The 20,531-nt window shown below is 38.5% G+C and overlaps 1 protein-coding gene across 3 annotated transcripts in view; it reads right to left on the bottom strand.

The window, feature by feature from the left end:
* ITPR2 (inositol 1,4,5-trisphosphate receptor type 2) overlaps nucleotides 1-20,531 on the bottom strand; it is a 490,032-nt gene that overhangs the window by 469,061 nt on the left and 440 nt on the right. The window lies entirely within an intron of this gene.

Below are 20,531 nucleotides of genomic sequence, written 5' to 3'. Positions count from 1 at the left end.
TACCTCAAAAACCAAGAGCACACTTAACACACTGTATGTTAGCCAATCTGAAAATAAATTATATTGAAAAAATAATAATAAATAATAGTGTGAATAAAAAAAAAAAAGACAAGCTCAAGAAAGCTATCATCTGCATTCTGCCCACCATTTGAATGGATGGGAGTATCTCAGTACCTACTTTCTAATTCCTTTTGAATTAGAAACAAACAGTTTTCTACTAAACTGATACTGATCAGATTCTTCTCTGGTCAAAAAGAAAAAAAGAAAGATACAAGAAAAACAGGGACCAGGGTCACGGCTTTCCCTGACTGAAAAATGGTCTTCTGAAGACGTTTAAACAGCAGTTGGTTCATCATAACAATTTTCTCACAAAAACTTCCCCTAAGAATGTGATTTGGTAGCTTTTACTTTGGCCTTTCCTACTCCTAGACTACCAAAAGCAGATGGCTTTTCAAGGCAAGACAACTTCTTTCTCATCCTCCTGCCATTTGGGGGGAGTGCCCATATATTCACTGATTCATATTTACCATGTACCCCCTACCTTCACTCTTCAACAAAAGATGTCTCCCGAGGGATATACAATTTCATGTGACATTTTGGTAAGATTTCCCAACCCCATCCCAGATGGTATGACTTTCTTGCCTCCTGGGAGAGATGAGAGAAGAGCAATGTCACCAGCAGCCATCTCACCCCATGAATAAAACCAGCTATTGTCTTTTGGTGGCACGTGCTCTTAGGTATCTGTATCTTTTTCTCTCATTCTTTCTCTTCTATAATATCAAGCTTTAAAGTTACCCAAAATATTTTTTAGGCCGTCTTTTTGAGCAACTGTGTTTAGGGTCCAATTATCTTGTCAAACTGATGGTTTCCAACCAAACTCGTAATCAAGAAGAAAAAGACAAACCTCCTGGCTCAACCTATCTTATGGACATGCTATAAGGAACACATGTACATTTAGTCATATACTCACTCTCTCCCACAAACCAATACAGCTTTCAGCTTTTTATTTTTAAAGTCTTCTAGATTTGCACATTAAGTAATAATGCTGTACATAAAAACAATTCACATGAAAAAAATAAATACATCCATTAGGAGACAAACAATTCTTCAGATGTGTGTTGCTGCTGGGTTGTACATTGTGGGCTTTGTCACTGAGAGGCCACATCCATGCAGGATGGTGGCATCTCCTGCCACCATAAGAAGAAATTATCCTAAATCATAAAGAATAAAAAACCTTCCTGGTCTCCTTCAGCCTGTCAGAAGAAGGTCTGTGAGAGGTACAGGATGTACTCTGAACTGAGATTTAGTATTACCAGGAGAACTCTGTTCCTTTTTCAGTTTCCTCCCACAGAGCAATTTTATGGAGAGTCCCGACAGTAAATGATGCCCAGAAGTCCTTAGAGCTTTCTTTCCCCTCTGGTGCCCTATACTTCAATGTTAACTTAGGGAAATGACATCTCTTTGGTTACCTGCTTTATTCAATATCCTAAATCACTGAGTTCTCGCTAAATGTAAGAAAGTCATGAGGCCACTTTCCCCTTGCCCACACTCTTTAATTCTCCCCTGCTCCAAGCACAGCACCAAGGGGTGTTCAGTCTTCCCTTCCTTTCACACACCAATCAAAAGCCTCTTCCATGACTGGAAAAAATCTAAATTCCAAGAACTTGGCAGTGCTGGGGCTGTTACTGGGCCAGACTCATTAGCATTCCAAACGTAGCCTGAAGAACCGACGGCTAAGTAGCAAAAGTTTTCTTTAAAGGGCTTGGAATTTAAAAACAGGAAAAGAAAGGATGTGATAGGAAATGTTTTATTTTCCTTCCTTCAATACTACATTTCCTTTAATTTATGGATACTTTGATTTACATACATAATTGTGTGGAGTTATTTCACCCTTTAAAGTTCTCTGAATGCTGGAGTTAGAAGAAACAGCTTAACCAGATATTTTCTTTAACAATCACAAACCCTAAATCCATATCTGATCTCCTTTTCTCATGTTTTGTTTAAAAAAAAGTAGTAAAAAAGTATACCTTAATGACACGCCAAATACCATGACTGATCTGTTGAATTGTAATCAGATGACATTTGGAGTGTAGTTTTAGAACTACTGCCTAAAACAAAATATGTAATTATATATATACACACTCATACATAACCAAAATAAATTATTTCTCTTTTCCAAATATGTTCCTTCATCAATAAACACAAAATAAATCAAAAAAATACTAGGTTATATAACTAACTCAACTTTTTTAAATTGCATCACTGCTAAAGGGGAAATATTTTCTGGCTTTTTAAATTATAGCAAATCCGGAAAAAGCAGTCATTGATATTTAAATGTGTAATATGATTCAAATCATACTAGTAAATACATGTAGGTGACGTCCTTATGACTTTATCATTTTAAAAAATATACAGGGGCACCTGTGTGGCTCAGTCGGTTAAGCGCCCAACTTCAGCTCTAGTCATGGTCTCACGGTCCATGAGTTTGAGCCCCACATCAGGCTCTGTGCTAACAGCTCAGAGCCTGGAGCCTGGAGTCTGCTTTCAAGTCTCAGTCTCCCTCTCTCTGCCTCTCCCCCACTCACACTCTCTCAAAAATAAGTGTATGTCAAAAAAAATTTTTTAATAAAAAAATAAATAAATACAAAATTCTACTCCTGAAACCATTATTACATTATTTGTTACCTAACTTGGATGTAAACAAAATTTTAAATAAATAAATCCAATACTAGGTGGCTTTTGTTTGGCTCAAAATAATAAATAAATAATAAATTTTTTTAAAAAACACAAAATTTTAAAACATCTGGCACGTACCAGTATAGCTTCTCAAACATTCGCGTAAGTATAACATCATTTCATACCCCCAAAGAACGACTGAGGAACAGAGGACAAGTATAATTAGTACTCCCAATTTAAAGATGAGGAACTGAATTCAAACATTAAATAATTTGTCCAAGTTCTCAGAACCTCTCCGAAGTAGAACAGAATTCAAACCTACTTAAATACCTCTTTCCAAAACCCACATTGCCTTTATAATCTCATTATCAAACATCTATTTAATGGTTTGACTCAATTTTGAAATTAAACAGGATTTCTAGATAATTATATCATAACCAACCAATTTCTTCAGTAGCTCAAAGTGGACCCCAGTTTTAAATATTAAAATGAGAGGGAAAGAATGAGTTGAAGACGCTAACTTCTAAGAGTTAGAAAAACTTACTGTGCTATTTCTGAAAAGGTTACATGAAGATCACATTTCAATATAACATATCAACTAAGAGAATTCATATCTAGCTCTGGCATACAACATATGTGTTTTACAGGAGAAACTTTTAACTGAAAATATTTTAGCAACAAAATTTTCTAATTTTTGTGATCTAAACAAATGATTTTTTTTCAAAATTTGCATTTTATCTTTTAAGTCTATTTTTATTTTTAGAGAGAGAGTGTGAGAGAGTGAGCACAAGGGGGTGGAGGGGCAGAGAGAGAGGGAAAGAAAAAGGGAGAGAGGGAATCCCAAGCAGGCTCAGACAGGGGGGTTCAAACTCAGGAACCGTGAGATCATGATCTGAGCTCAAATCAAGATTCTGAGGTTTAAGTGACAAAGGCACCCAGACACCCCTCAAAATTTGTATTTTAAATCCTGCTTACTTGACACCCTGCTCTGTATACATCTCCATCATAATAATTAATGTGTGTACACATGAGGTGCTACAATTATTCCATAAAGCGGATAAGCTACTTGTGCCTAGACAAAAGCTACCTACGTTAAAAGCAGATACATTCACAGTAAAATTCACTTTAAGAAATAGAGATTCTAACACACATACTTTCATGGGTGAGATTCATTTATCAAAGCATGTTCATGTGCTTATGAATAAAGTACTTATTTTGAAAAGTCTGTTTTGTAAACTCCTGCTTTATTTTGTAACAACATTGTTAAGGTATCATTTTAGGTACAGTGAACTGCTGCCTTCCCTCTTCACCTCTCACCATGATACCCACCTTGTTCTCCTCAGAGTCATTTCCTTCAAGAGCTGATGCCAAAGAAGTTTAGACCAGACCAGACCTGATGCTTTAGTATGGCATGTAAAAGTACTCAAATAATTCTGTTTTCATCAGAAAGTAAACTCCACCTGAAAGAGTGCTAGTATTAAAAAGCCCCATGGGGCGCCTGGGTGGCTTAGTTGGTTGGGCATCCGACTTTGGCTTAGGTCATGATCTCGCGGTTCGTGGGGTCGGGCTCTGTGCTGACTGTCAGCTCAGAGCCTGGAGCCTGTTTCAGAGTCTGTGACTCCCTCTCTCTCTGACACTCCCCTGCTCACACTGTCTCTCTCTCTCTCTCTCCTAGAAATAAATAAAAACATTAAAAAAAAAAAAAGCCCCAAAGTTGAGGCACCTGGGTGGCTCAGCCAGTTAAGCCTCCAACTCAGCCCAGGGCATGATCTCACTGTCCCAGAGCTCAAGCCCCGCATTGTGCTCTGTGCTGACAGCTCAGATCCTGGAGCCTGTTTCGGTTTCTGTGTCTCTACCCCCACTTCTCTCTGCCCCTTCCTCTCTCTCTCTCTCTCAAAAATAAATAAATATTAAAAAAAAATTTTAAGCTCCAAAGTAATAAACTGGAAAGAGAATAGTCTTCTATAAGCACCAAAGATAATTAAAGTCTTCACATTGAAAAGCGGATGGGAAGGACAGAGGACATGTGGCTTCATGAAGGGTAAGGGAATCCTATTTGGCTGCAGTAGATACATGTTGTCTTTGCCTTTCCAGCATCCACTGCCTTTCTCTGGCAACAGAACCTGGACAGAATAATGGAGACGGGCTCGTCTCCCACTCAGGGCATGATGGTGTCATCTCTGTAAGCAGAGCATCCCAGTCCCTGGCCACAGTGTTTGGCCAAAGATGGGACCATTATCCTAGTCACTGCAACAGTGACAAATGCACGCTTCTGGAGTTCATGGAAATGAGGCACTCTTTTCAGGTCTGGGCTGAAGAGGATGGGGTACTGCCAGACAGCAGCTGCGAGCAGCCCGCCGTCACTGTCACCGTCACCATCACCGTCATCGTAGGCAGAGGCTTGCCTGAGGATGGAACAACCACTCCTGACGAAACGGAATCAGGGGACAGAGTCCATAACAAAGCTACGACTAGACACTTCAGTTACCTTGGTTACAAAGTTCTCTTTGCTGACAATTATTCCAACTGAGTCTTCTGTTTCTTGCAATCACAAAGCAGCCTGATTAACAAAGCGTCTTCAGATTTACTAATTCTATCATAGCAGGGAATGTGACATTTTTGAGCTCTTAACCATGACTCTAAGTCTAGAAATAGCAAACTAGTACAAACTGCAACCTAAGGAATTTATGTTAGCTCCAAGGAAGCATCACAGAGAGACTTTCAAACAAGAGTTTATAAAGTGGGATGATATGGGGCACCTGCGCAGCTCAGTCGGTTAAGTGTCTGACCTCAGGTCAGGTGGTGATCTCCGGTGAGTTCAAGCCCCACACAGGGTTCTGTGCTGACAGCTCGGAGCCTGGAGCCTGCTTCAGATCCTGTGTCTCCCCCTCCCCTGCTCACTCTCTCTCTCTCTCAAAAATAAATAAATATTTTTAAAAATTAAAAAAAACAATAAAGTGAGAGTGGGAGGGTATAGTGTTTTTTTAATGCTTTATAAGATTCTTCAATAGTTTATGTGTGTATATACTAAGATTCCAGTAAATAGTAAAATCTCCTTTTATTGCATATCTAAAAGAGGGCTGAAGCCTGCACAATTCTGTCCATTAGATATATCTAAGAGAAACTCTCTATGCCTTTCAGATCCCTATGATTTTGCCTAAAAATCAGTAGTATTCCCAAGATAAGTAGCCATCATAATTGGATTAGTCACTGTTCAAAATTTAACAAAACTGTCCTAGGCAAATTCATTTATTTGTTAACTAATTACGCAAATTAGATAGCTGTTTTTGCTAATCCCTCAACCATTCACGAAGCTCATTAGTTCTTGGCCAACAGGACACTAGAGAGAGTACAGCCCCACCAGCACCCAGTGGGAAGTTGTGCAAAACCTCCGTTCAGAATGGCTCCAAAGCAAACATTTGTTTTTGTTTCAATAAATAAGACAAAATTGCTTCCTTTTACCACCCTGTTCTACCAGGGAAGAAATATTAGCAACTAAAATAATATGTTGTCTTTAAAATGTCACAAGACTTGGGGCGCCTGGCTGGCTCAGTTGGTGGAGCCAGGGACTCTTGATCTCAGGGTGGGGAGTTCAAGCTCCACATTGGGTGTGAAGCCTACTTAAAATAAAAATTTTTAAATAATAAATAAATAANTCTAGTCAAGGAAGATAAGGTATATATATGCCAAGCAATTCCAAGGTTATTACTAATGTTGATACACTTCAGGTGTTCGCATTACATCAAAAGGATAGCAGGCATCAGATCACTAATAAAAGATAAATGTAAGTGCTTGCAATTTAGTGACGTGCATTATCAAAGTAAGGAAGAAAAAAAAAAGCCAAAACCAAAATAAATAATAGATAAGGCAGCATGCCTTTGAACAGCCTACTATCCAAACACCAGCTTAAATTGTTCTACTGCAAAATTTTATATCGTTCCAATTTTAGCATATGTGCTGCCAAAGCGAGCACTGCAAAATTTTATAAATATAATGTAGCAGAACCTTCAACATCAATGCATTCTGAAGTCAACCAAGCTTCCAAAAAGAGACTCGTGATGATTTTTTGAATATTTGTGGTTTCTCCCTATTTAATTTAGGTGCCTGATGCTAAGGGTCTGATGCTTACTAAGTGTTCCACATATGTTAATTGCCATTAATCTTATCACAATAGTATAAACTAGGCAATAATCCCACTTTACAGATAAAGAAATTGAGGTTTTGGGCATTAAGTCCCTCTGAAGGTAATACCAAGAGGTAGAGCTGTGATTTGAAACCAGGTCTGAATCAAACTCAAAATTTGATAGAGTACCTACTATCTGACAGAGAGACATTAGGAACATGATTGTGAACAAAACCAGACATGGTCTCTGGCCTTACAGAGTTTAAGTAAAATTAAAACTATAGCTGTGATAGATTTTCTGAAGGAAAAAAATCTGGTGCTGAATGAGCATATAGAAAGGGAACTCCCACAATCTGGGAGATCAGGAAAAGTTTACTGCAGAAGGGTCACTGAGTTGAAATCTGAATGATGAATAGGTACAGATTAGGTGAAAGGCAGGAGCTTAAGTGAGGAAATCTACCAGATGGAGAAGAAAACATGTGCAAAGGCCCTGTGGTAAGAGGGAGCTCAGAAAATTTGTTCAACTAAAAAAAGGGGCAGGAGACGGGGGGAGCACAGTGTCTGAAGTGGAGACCCAGCAGAGCAAAGCATGGAACAAGATGAAGCTTGTATCTCAGAGCCCCAAAAAGCCTGAAGTTGTGCTGTGTTTCATGACATTTTATCCAAACATAAACAAATAAAAGAGAAACTTCTTTCAAGTCTTTATGTTTCATTTTTATTTTATTTTTTCAAAGGACTTTCTAAATGTCTCAGTGTTTATTTTTGAGAGACAGAGAGGGACAGAACATAAGTGGGGAAGGAGCAGAGAGAGAGGGAAACAGAATCTGAAGCAGGCTCCAGGCTTTGAGCTGTCAGCACAGAGCCAGATGCAGGGCTCGAACTCACGAGGCTTGAGATCATGACCTGAGCTGAAGTCAGATGCTTAACCGACTGAGCCACCCAGCACTCCATATGTTTCACTCTTAAAATAAAGCCTCAAAAGTCACAATGAATATTTTAATCTATGGAACTGTTTAGGTCTAATGTGAAACACTAATCGCAGATATTGTCCCTTCAGTGATTCTATGATAAGCTACTTTTCATCCCCAGTTCAGCTACTTGGTTCAGGCTGGCTTCACGGATAACCCTGATTCCTCCCAAGCCTACCATGTGCAACCGTATTCCATTCTTTCTGTTTATCACTGTCTGATCCTCCTACAGCAAAAACTGATCATTTCACTCCCCTGCTTAAAAATCCTTCAATGGCTTCACATCACCTAACAGGGAATACGATCTGGCCTTTGTGTGCCTATCCAGTTTCACCTTCCGTTCGAGTACAGTCAAGCCAGGATTTAAGGTTGTCCAGAGAACAAGCTCATTTATTGATGCTCTATTATCATCATGATTCAAGATGGTTTCTTACCTGCTCATATTACAATGAACTGAATGGGGGTGGTGGACGGGGGCAATAGAAGCCTTCTTTAAAGGCCTGACCTCAAACTATAGTCCATGTCCACCCTGCAAGGGAGGCTGGGGAATGAGGTCTTTATTCTGGGCATCCACAAACTGAAATACTTGTGTTAGTATGGAAGAAAGGAAAAATGAATTGGAGAGAATAACTAGCAGTCTATGATATAGAACTGAAATCAAAATGCATTTTGCTAAATTAAATAGGGCTCAAACTAAATGATGCAGTTGGCATCAATTCTTTAGAGTTTATCATATTAATTATAATTCCATTTTGAAAAAAGTGCAATACAAATATTGATCTACTCGTTTTCTTTTCTTTTCTAACATTTATTTATTTTTGAAGGAGAGAGAGACAGAGCATGAGCAGAGAAGGAGGTGGAGAGAGGGAGACATGGAATCTAAAGTAGGCTCCAGGCTCTGAACTATCAACACAGAGCCTGATGCAGGGCTCAAACCCACGAGCTATGGGATCATGACCGGGGTGGAAGTCGGACACATAACCAACTGAGCCACCCAGGTGCCCCTGATCTACTCTTTAGAAAACTATCCTAGTAGGATTTTATATGCCAAGGTAATTACTGCTTTTCAAAGGTCCTACATGACAATTTACCTAAACAATTCTTTATTCAGATTCTTCAGTAATTAACAAAATGTTATTATACTTGCAATTTGATATTTTTAAAGACTTTCTGAGAGATTCTTTAGCAGCTAAGACTGGAAATAAGCACTTGGTTTCAACCTAATGGATAACAATGACTTCATTTGTACTGATTGGGAAAGGAGGCTCATTCTTCACATGAATTTAGAATTAGAACTCAACTATTAAATCATGTCCTACCAGGTAAATAGGTAAGAAAGGTAAATAAAGGCTCTATTCTCATTTGTTCTTAATCCTAGAGATGAATTAATTTGGTAAAGTTTTAAATAACACTTTCATTGACTACGAGGCTTAATTTGACTTAAAATGTCACAATATTTACCATTCCTAGCCACACGTATAGAGTCCTTAAAACCACAAAATTCCTTTCTTTACATTTCCTGCCTATTTTAACAAGCCAGATTTGAAATTACCCTCTTTAAAAACATGGTTGAAGCCAAAAATCTACTTGAAATGCAAATATTTAAGTAGTTATGTCCCTGATACCAGCAGTGACCTTGAACACTTTAGCCAAACATAAGTAGCTAGTCCTTAAATCATTAACTTCTTTTGGATCCCTAATGTAATTGTGTTAATGATTTGTATAATATATTTTTAAGTCCCTGTCTTTAATTGGTATGGTATACTTCCACTGAATTAATGTGGATGTTACAGAAATGAAAACTCTGATAATGTTTTATATCTTACATTTCAAAAGTACTTTTCTAAAGATATTACATGATAAACACCTATCATGGAAAATCATGGCACATTAGAACTAGAGGAAATAGAATGGCATTGTCTTACTTTTTAAATTTTCCAGACACTTATCCTTAAATTTCAAAAATAAAAATTGTAAGTTGTCATTCTATTTTTCTTAAGTTCTATAAACTCTGCAACTATTCTCTGGTTTCCTATTAGCAAATTATTTCCAACTAAAATTTTTTTTTGCCAATAGCAGTTAAATACAAAATGCCTCCCTGGATATAGTTTATGCCATCCATGAGGAGAAAGAGCTGATTTATAGTAAGAAATGGTCTCATAAAATGCTTATGACTCCTCACCATTTGCACACATTAAAAACAAAACTGAACTTTCCGAAATATCAACTTTTCTTTCATGTGGCTATAACACACAAACCATTAAATAAGGCTATATACATTCCTTTTTCAGACTATAGGTTTTATCACATGTTGAGCTAGGTAGGTACAGAGATATGACCCAAGAGATTACTGAACTACCTATTATAGTGAGGCTTAATGGCACCACAAAACTAATGAAACCTTTCATCTGTTTCAAAAGAATTACCTATATAGATTCTCAAAACATTTAATAAGTAAAAACAATTACATTGATTTCTTTCCAAAGAAGGACTGATGTTAACAGCTACTTAGAAATTTGAGAATACATACATTCTTTTTTGTATTATTTGAGAGAGAGAGAGAGAGAGCACACACAAGCAGCCTGGGTGGGAGAAAGGGGGAGAGAGAGAGAATCTGAAGCAGGCTCCACACTCAGCACAGAGCCTGATGCAGGGCTCAGTCCCACAACACTGAGATCACGACCTGAGCCCAATTCAAGAGTCGGATGCTTAACCAGCTGAGCCACCCAGGTGCCTGGAGACTATATGTATTCTAATTCAATAAATACTGAGCCAAGCACTTGAGATACTCGTTGACAAAACAAAAAGATCCCTGCCTTCAAAGAGTTTATAGACAGATGATAAATAATGGGTACATTAAGTAGTAAATTATATTGTATATAATAAGATAGTAGGGGGGCAAAAAGGTAGAGCAAGATAAGGAAATGGGAAAGCCTCAGGCAAAATGTTAAACAGGTTATCATATGACCCACCAATTCCATTGCTAGATACCCAAAAGAATTAAAAATATATATCCACACAAAAGCCTGTACGTGAATATTCATAGCAGTATCATTCATAATAGTCAAAAAGTAGAATCACCCCCAAATAACCATCGATGGATGAATAGATAAACACACATGCTAAATCCTTCCAGTGGGATACTATTTGGTGATAAAATAGAATGAAGTACTCGTACATGCTACAACATGGATGATGCCCGAAGACATTATACTTAAGAAAATAACCCCAGACTTGGGGCGCCTGGGTGGCTTAGTCGGTTAAGCGTCCGACTTTCGCTTAGGTCATGAGCTCGCGGTTCGTGGGTTCGAGCCCCGCGTAGGGCTCTGCGCTGACTGCCAGCTCAGAGCCTGGAGCCTGTTTCAGAGTCTGTGACTCCCTCTCTCTCTGACCCTCCCCTACTCACACTGTCTCTTGCTCTCTCTCCTAGAAATAAATAAAACATTTAAAAAAAAAGAAAGAAAGAAAATAAGCCCAGACTCAAAAGGACAAGTATTGTATGATTCCACTTATGTGAGGCACCTGTAATAGGTAAATTCATAGAGACAGAAAGTAGACTAGGAGTCACAGAGGGAACGTGGGTAGAGGGATTATCTAAAGAGTACAGAGTTTTTGTCTGGGATGATGAAAAATTTTCTGAAAATGGATGTTGATTTGATGGTTGCACAACATTGTAAATGTGATTAATGCCGCCGAATTTTATACTTAAAATGGTGAAGAAGGTAAATTTTATGTTATATGTATTTTACCACAATTTATTTAGAAACGCACTGAGGAAGTTACTATTAATTTACCTCCTAAGTAGTGATCGAAGCTCACACTCCTCTTAGCTGTCTTCCCATAGCACACTGCCCAGAAGCCAGCAGAAATCAGAGAGCCCTCCTCAGTGACTTCCCTGCTAATCAAACCCCGCATTGTAGCTTCCTTCGTGCACATCAGTGAATAATCTGAGCGGAGGCAAATTCCATCACTCGATATTCTGAAATTTAAGAAGTTGCAAAGTATAGGAATTGCCAGTGGATCCAGCTCATGTAAATGGCAGAACCCAGAGAGAAGTTCCTGCTACTGAGATTCCCACAGCAGCCCCAGGATTTTGCCTGTCTTACTGCTCAGTTGTTAAGCTCATCATTCAACTTCTTGGAGCTCCTCCAATATCCTTATAATTAACATTTCCTTCTTTGCTTAAGCTAGCCAGAGATGGTTTCTGTTCCTCACAAACAAAACAACCTTACTTATAACAATCATATAGACTTCTGATTCTTAAGCTTTATCCATGTGGGAAAATGATATGAAGTAACTTTTGCTTTCCAAATCTTTTGGGCTTTTGAGATCAAATAAGAGTTAGGATAGCAAAGGATACTGACAGATTTTTTTCAAGACGCCCAAGACAATTCAGTACAAGGTTTGTAATAATTTAACTAAATGGGAGTTGGAGCATGAATTGGAGATCACTTTAATCTCTGAAATTTGTACAAAAACAGGTTTCCACTCCACCCCAACATCAGAAAGTAGAGTATTCCTAGGGAATCTTTTGATTTCAAAAAAAGAAGCAATTACCATGACATAAAAGCAAAAATTCTCTTTGGATTTCTTTTAATGAATGAGAACAGGTATTAATGTAGGTCTTTTGTAAAGCAAAAAGGCATAAAGTATACTTTCAGATAGCAGGAACAACCTGCAATACCCTTTGATTTCCCAGTAGAAAAGCCAATCAACAACTTTATGGTGCAGTTTTATTTTTTGTTTCTGTCAGTTCTGTTTGTTTGTGCTCTTATATTTAGCTCTGATGATCCATGTAATTCCCTACATAATTTGATGAATCCTCTTTTCAATAACATGTGGAGAGTAGCAGTGTCCGCCCTTAGCGATTGTTTCAAAATTAGTCATTACCACAAGGCCTTAGAGGGCTAGATATCCAGGAATTACTGGATTAAAAACTTGAGTTTTCTCTAAGACTCTGTTGAGGAATTGTTTTGGATAACTAATATATAATTAAAGTCTAGCATTTTGTAATTTTTTTTAATATTTTTATTTATTTCTAGGAGAGAGAGAGAGAGAGAGAGACAGCGTGAGCAGGGGAGGGTCAGAGAGAGAGGGAGACGCAGACTCTGAAACAGGCTCCAGGCTCTGAGCTGGCAGTCAGCCCAGAGCCCGACGCGGGGCTCGAACCCACGAACCGCGAGATCATGACCTAAGCAAAAGTCGGTCGCTTAACCGACTAAGCCACCCAGGCGCCCCAGCATTTTGTAATTTTTACAAAGAAATTTTTATGAGGATATTTGAATAGATCAAACACCTTACTAATAGAGTCTCAATAACCCATTTGAATTCTAAGAATTCAGACATATATTCAGAGTATGCTTTGCTCACTTCCTAAGTCTTTCCCCCCATTCATGGGAATCTATAAATGCACCAAAAGAAAAGAGGGCTTCATACCTACCAGAAAGGTATTCTATACCAAATGGAGTGTGTGTGTGTGTGTGTGTGTGTATGTGTGTGTTGAACAGTCATAGGCAGCAAAAAACAAAAACTATTTTTGTATTTTTTTGCATCCCAAGAAATTTAGAACTATTTTGGATGAAAAGTTTTCCTTATTCCCTAAATTTCCAGGAATCTGTAAGACTCTAATTAGGTTCATGATTCATAAAGAAAAAGTAGGAAACACCGGGGATAAGGAAAAATAAGGGAAAATGGAGTAAATATATAATATCCTAAGAAGCTGGAAGCATTGTATAAATTCTCCCAAATAATTCCCAAGTTTCTTCTTTATAACCTGCCCTCATTATCTCAAGTCTCAGTAAATTCAATGTATGTGACAAGGATTGAAGGTAGTCTATTTTTTTTTAATTTTTTATTTCTAGGAGAGAGAGAGACAGACAGCGTGAGCAGGGGAGGGTCAGAGAGAGAGGGAGTCACAGACTGAAACAGGCTCCAGGCTCCGAGCTGGCAGTCAGCACAGAGCCCGACGCGGGGCTCGAACCCACCAACCGCGAAATCATGACCTAAGCGAAAGTCAAGTCGGATGCTTAACCGACTAAGCCACCCAGGCGCCCCAAGGATTGAAGGTAGTCTAAATAAACTCAGAGGATCTGAACCAAACTTAAACTTCTCACATTTGGAAATTAGCATAAAATATCTTCTTAGATCATTTCTTCTATCTTTTCATATCTCAAGAAGATCAAATTGTTTGCTTCCTTTTTGGAGCTATCAAAATGGACAATAAAATTTCACTAAGCTTCTTTTTAGATGAAAGAAAAAAGGACCAAAAATATATATCAAGGGGCGCCTGGGGGGCTCAGTCAGTTAGTTAAGCATTCAACTCTTGATTTCGGCTCAGGCCATGATACCAGGGTTGTGGGATCGAGCCCCACATCTGGCTCCACACTCAGTGTGGAGCCTGCTTAAGATTCTCTCTCTCCTGCTGCCCCTCTCCCCCAGCCGTGCTCTCTCACTCTCTCTCTTTCTCTGTAAAATAAAAAATTTAAAAAGGACATATGCTCAAGTTATGGGTATAGATTTGTGACAAATATCCATCCTAATGATCTTTCAAGTTCAGTTTAAATACCACCTCCTCCTTGAAGCCCTCCCAAGATCATACCAGCCAGAAGCAACAGAATCCTCTTCTGACATCTTCATGATAGTGTTTTTAATCATCTTTATGATATTTGAAAAGAATTGCTTTATGTTGTGGTTATTCAATATCAATGTCACCTCCATCACCAAATAGTTACTACACTGACTTCACAAACATTTATTAAACAAGAGTTGTGTGAGGTGCTAAGCATATAAAGATTAAAATGACAGTTCCTTACCTTGTGGCATTTACAGCACCGAGAGCCAAGAAGGTATCAAATACATTTACTCTCCCATAGTCTTAGCCAACTTCTCAAAGGAACCCACATACCACAGAATCTCAAGGAACATTTTAGTTTTTGAGATAATAATTAAACACAGTGTAAGATCCAACATCTCTTCACACTGTATCCCAAGCACATGGTCAGGGCTCATTAAATATTGGTTGAGTGAACTAATTATTCCATCTGCAGCTCCAGCATAAACCACCTCACAAGGAAAGTTACATGGACTTGATACATGATGTAGACCCATTTTCAAGTTTATGATTAAAAATTTTCTGTAAATAACCTCATAATTTAATGTATTCTTATTCAGGGTTGGATTTCTGTGGGTGTGTGTTGGTATAAACTATAAAAGAGCCATTGTTAACCAATGAGTAATTTGAATTTTCCATCCATTTCAAAGATACTTAAGAAAAATGTTTCAGTTATACCTACACAAAAAGAAATCCTTCACAAACTATTGCCTATAGAAGCTGACTCAGGAAATAAAAGTTTCATAGTGACTACTAAGATTACGACCATGAACAAGTCAGCCATGCTAAAGTGCCTACTTCTTACATGTATAAAGAGACTTCTAAAATAAAACAACTATTTATTTACTGCATACGTTAAATTAATCATTAATAACTGCTCAGCATTACTGGTCAAACATTTTTCCATAATACATTTTAAAATACCAATAATAGCAAGGAACAAGTTTGTTTTATGATAAACATAAACCCATCTAATTCAGTAACTTGCAGTTTCCTTGTCTGTAGTTTTTCTGCAGACCATGACCAGTACAATGTTTATTTATGCTTTTTAAGATAAATACTGTTGACTAACAGTAATAAGAAGTCGAAGAATCTTTAAAAACATCACTTTCACTTTAGCTAACTTTCCTGACTGTACCAGTAATAGATGTTTAATTACAGAAACATATACAGAACCTGGGAAATATAGGAGATACAAAAATGAAAATGAAAATCACCTATCCATTCACCATGTGGTGCTAATATGCTGTTCTATTTTCTTTCACTATTTTCCATGTATATTGCTTTGTATTTTTCAATTAGAATTATAGTTTTCTGAAGGCATTATTGAAAAATTTCCCATCTAAATCTATGGGAGTAGAAAGATAAGCACAAAAAAAGGCATCAATACATTTGAAAAGCAGAGTTTTATCCATTAAATGAAAGAATGAATAATCATTAAAGTTTCACTTCTCATTATAATCTGATGCTCTGTTACCAAGATCTGGTGTTTTTAAAAAAGAAAGGGAGTGAAATTCATTCTGTTACTATGCTATAAGTTTGTCACAGATGTCCACTATTACTGCTTCTTCTATATTTGTATATGAAGACACACCCACTGCCTGGAATTTCAGTTTTAAATGATGAGTCTACAGTATTGTCTATATTCTCTAAGTTACCTATATACCATCTGTATAAGAACAGTTCCAAGGAGAAAATGTAATTATGAAATGTGCTACCTATAAAATAAAATTTTAAAAAAGCTTCTGTTAAACCTAGAATAAAACCAAGCAGTTGCCTGTGAGTTTCAATCCATCAGAGCCAAGCATCGAGGGCATTTGAGGAGGGAAAGTTGTTTACTTGACTGAGCTATCCACAGAGAGAGTCTAAAAGCTAAAAGAGAAGTCATTCATGGAATGATTTCTAAGCTTAAGAAACAGTCTACCTTTTAGCTTAAAATAGACTTTATGTTCACCATTCAGAAACTGTCTTTGTACCTGAGCAGATTTCAAGTTCTATAACATGACACTACTAACCCTTTGACTTTCCGAAACAACCGAGTTTTCAAGATTATACTGTCTTCTTCCTCCCCAATGAACACGCGTGCAAATATTCAATGGATTTTTAGATTTTTTTTTAGTCACAATAACATATGCCTCAGCCAAAACAAAACTAAGTTTATATAGCTAGTTACAGCAGGAAATACTGGCTGGTAACTTGGAAGGGTTCTGTTGGGAAGACTAAAGATAACCTGCAAATTATTCTCAAATAAAATAGACTGAAAGCACGCCTTGCTTCATCTACTTGACCCTTCACTGATCAGACAGTCCTAGTAAGAGAAAGATTTTTAAGACTATAATAAGCGTAGCATAATTCAATGACAAAAAGAAGAAAAGATAATAATAAATCAAATGACAAAAAGAAGAAAAGATCATAATAAATCAAAGCAAGTATTTAAATATCAAAAATATTTCGGGGCACCTGGGTGGCTTAGTCGGTTGAGCGTCCGACTTTCGCTTAGGTCATGATCTCGCGGTTCGTGGGTTCGAGCCCCACATCGGGCTCTGGGCTGACTGCCAGCTCAGAGCCTGGAGCCTGTTTCAGTCTGTGACTCCCTCTCTCTCTGACCCTCCCTGCTCACACTGTCTCTCTCTCCTAGAAATAAATAAAAACATTTAAAAAAATTATTAAAAAAATAAATAAATAAATATCAAAAATATTTAACAGAAAAAGACCAGGAAGGGCAAGTGGAGGGACTATAACCAGGAACAATGAAAGGTATGCATTTACAGTTTTATTCATCCGAGGAATTAAGGCAGAATGATAAACTGCGTGACATGCCATCACCCTACCTAACGTCCATCATTGAACACGGAAACAAAGGAACTGAAAAGTTCACTGAATTGGCCAAAAATCAAGCAGCAAGTAAAAATAAGGGCCCCAATCTTTTGCCACTCTGGCTAAGAGATTATTATGATGCTCTGTAGTCACAGCATCAGTGATAGTTTCCTGAGACCTTACAGTGGCTGTTGATTCTTGGTAGATTCTGAGAAGAAACCTCAAGTCAAAGGAAGCAATCACTTCAACATACATACATAGACACACACACACACACACACACACACACACACTCATATGCACATGTGTCATTTACTAACTTTTTAAGTATATGGAGAAGAGACAATGAAGGAGTTAAATACCTTTTTACTGATGCTATCCCACCCGGCCTGGAAGTTCTGCTATGCCCATTCTCACTGGATGATACCTAACCACTGGTCAAGGTGATGGACCCAGAACTATGACGTGTCAGATGAGGCAACAACCAGGGAAGTGAGTCTCAGGACAAAGAAAATAGAAAAGGGAAGAAGGAACAATTACCACTGCATTTGGAATTGTACAGCAGATCCCAAAACTTTCTCCCTTCATTTTAAAATATAAAAATTACAGCCCTAAAACATACCATTAGCAAAAAATGCATTTATTTAAAATATATTCACCATCTTCATTCTCTAGGATTTAAAGCAGTTTTCCTTAAATCAATATAAGTGTTTCTTAAATAGATGTTTAGATGAAAAGTTAAGTTAGAAAATACAAATTGGGCCCCTTTTGCACCTAACAAGCTGGGAGAAAAATGCCTCAGTCAGCAACAGTTTGGGATTCAGAAACATCAGGTAAGTACTGCTTAAAGGATAACTGGAGAAAAAAAGAGGAAATGGAAATCTTTGCAACTGGGGCATTCTAATTTCTCACATTGAGAAATCAAGCTTAGAAGCTCGGTCCCAGCGCCTAAGAAAATCCTCCCACATTTCCAGTAGGAAGTACCTCTAAGAGGAGGCTGCTAAACTCTCAGAGAATGAAACTGATTGTTGTCTCAGCAGAAAAATTCATTACCTTGTAAAACTTCCCCAAAGCAAAATGATGATCATGCGTATCCTCCAAAACTTCCTTACACACTACATGTTAAAATCAGACAAAATTTGTTTGCAGATGAATATCTTTACCAAGAATTACCTTGAAATGCTTATCCACTAAATTCTCATTAACTACTCTCTCAAGCTGAGTTTGAAAAGCCATCATGCTATTGAAAGTGCCAAATGGATAAAGAGCTAAAACAGAAGTCTGAAATTTTAAGACAAATTTTTAGCTCCACAGGTTAGAGAAAAAGAATATCCAATCAAAGCTTCACCAAGGACAACATTTCTGAAGATCCTTCCTCACCTCAAAATCGAGCGGCAGGGGTCTTGTCACATTAACCTGAACAAGACTCAGTCTGTTAACAGAAAAATAGTACTATACATGTTCTGAAGAAATTCAACTTTCGAAACACCAGCAAGAAATACTGGACACAAATAAATGCTTTTACAAGCATACACTACATTAAAGGTCAAGTTTTCTTTTTCTCGAGGCTTAAAGACTATGATGTGTCACCAAAGAAACACACACTCTGGCACAGTCAAACTGTGACTGAGACAAGGTCACAGTTCCAGATTTGGCATTAATATCCTCTGTTTCTTAGGTAAGTCACCTCGTTTCTCTTCCCCTGGGTTCCCTGATCTCTATAACGAGCAGGACAGAGTCCACAACAGCTGAAGCTGTAGCTTCCTGAATTACCATCTATATAACCCTATGTGTGTATAGGTACATAAACAAATACTGTTAATGCTGACTAAGACACCACAAAAACATGGCCTTTTGTTTGTCTAGGCTTTATATTCTACGCCTAGTCCTTTTTTATTATTTTGTCTACAAGTGTAACTACTGCTCACAGTAACTAAGGTAGTGCTAATTACAATAACTGACACATAAGTGCTTACTAGGTGCCAGGTACTGTGCTAAGCACTTTACATATATTAATTCACTTCTTCCTTACCACAGCCCTGTGAGGTAGAAACCATCATTCTTCCCAATTTTAGACATGAGGAAATTGAGATACAGAGCAATTCTGTAACTTGCCTACAGCCATAAGATTCACACATGGAGAAGCCAGGATTTGACCCTAAGCATTTTGGCCTTGGAGCCCTTCCTGCTTAACACTGCCCAGAGAGTCTATGGTGGGGAAAGGTTAAGTGCAACAGAGTTCATCTGCAAAATGGTGCTGAGGGCACAGAAATGAACTTACACTGTGAATTCTGTCAGGAATAAATGGTAGATCAGGAGTTACAAACCCAACACACACACTAGCCGTTGATATTTTTTCTTCCACATTTCAGTTTCACAATTAACACTGACCTTAAAGGGAATCAATTATATCTACCTCCCCTCCTTCACCTACTGGGAAGATGCACAGTTAACACAACCTGTGTAAGTACTGGTAACGTCCATGACCTCTGTGGAGTAGTCACCCGCTCCGTTATAATATGGCTCACAGTCAGGGTCCAAGGACACCGCATGTTAAGTCATGCGCCCTAAAACCTAACAGCACAAAACAGTGGAAACACCAGTTCGGTCGCCTGAAATCTTAAAGACTGGACAGTCTTCCGTCCTGAGACCACAAGGTAATTAAAAAAAAAAAAAATGCGTGCTCATCAAAATACATGCCGTGTGCATATTTAAACTGCTGCTATGCACAATCAGGACAGAGAGAAAATACTAGTAATCAAGGAAGTCCTATTTAACCAACTAGCACATGTTCTGTTTACATAGCTATTTCCCCCATTCATAAGTCAGCTCAAGCCTCGAGAGCCCTGCACTTGGAGGAGTTCCAGGAGAAGTTCAGGATTTCAGTGGGCCTCGCCCGGGACGGGGGGGAAAGCAGGTCTGCGTTCTAGAACCCAGGAGGCCCTCAGAGACGTCTAAGGGTCACAGAGTTGCCCTTGTCGTCCCCGGGCCACCCCTGACGGCAAGTCCCGGTTTGGCAAAGCCGAAAGGAAATTACTTCAGCGAAGACGGGACGGTGAGCAACCTCCGCAGGGGCAAAGCCGCCCTCTGGCTCAGCACGCCGCCGAGTGTCACGTCCAAGGCCACGGACTCCCATCGACTACACTGAGAGCCAGGGGCGTGCGAGGGGTCGCTCGCCGCGACCGGGAGCGGTGCGGTTCTGCTCTACCTTCAGGGGAAAACACACACGTTTAACGAAAACAACCCTCGGAGAAGCTAGCGAAGACTTCGCAGGGCCTGTCTCGGGGCTTTTGAATCACTTCCTCCTTTTCTGATGCGTCTCTGAGCCTGAGATTAC

The sequence above is a fragment of the Crocuta crocuta genome, unplaced genomic scaffold (genome assembly GCF_008692635.1).
Source record: "Crocuta crocuta isolate KB4526 unplaced genomic scaffold, BGI_CrCroc_1.0 scaffold176, whole genome shotgun sequence".
NCBI lineage: Eukaryota > Metazoa > Chordata > Mammalia > Carnivora > Hyaenidae > Crocuta > Crocuta crocuta.
Note: the sequence above shows the minus strand (reverse complement) of the source record. Positions and strands in the feature narration are given on the sequence as shown.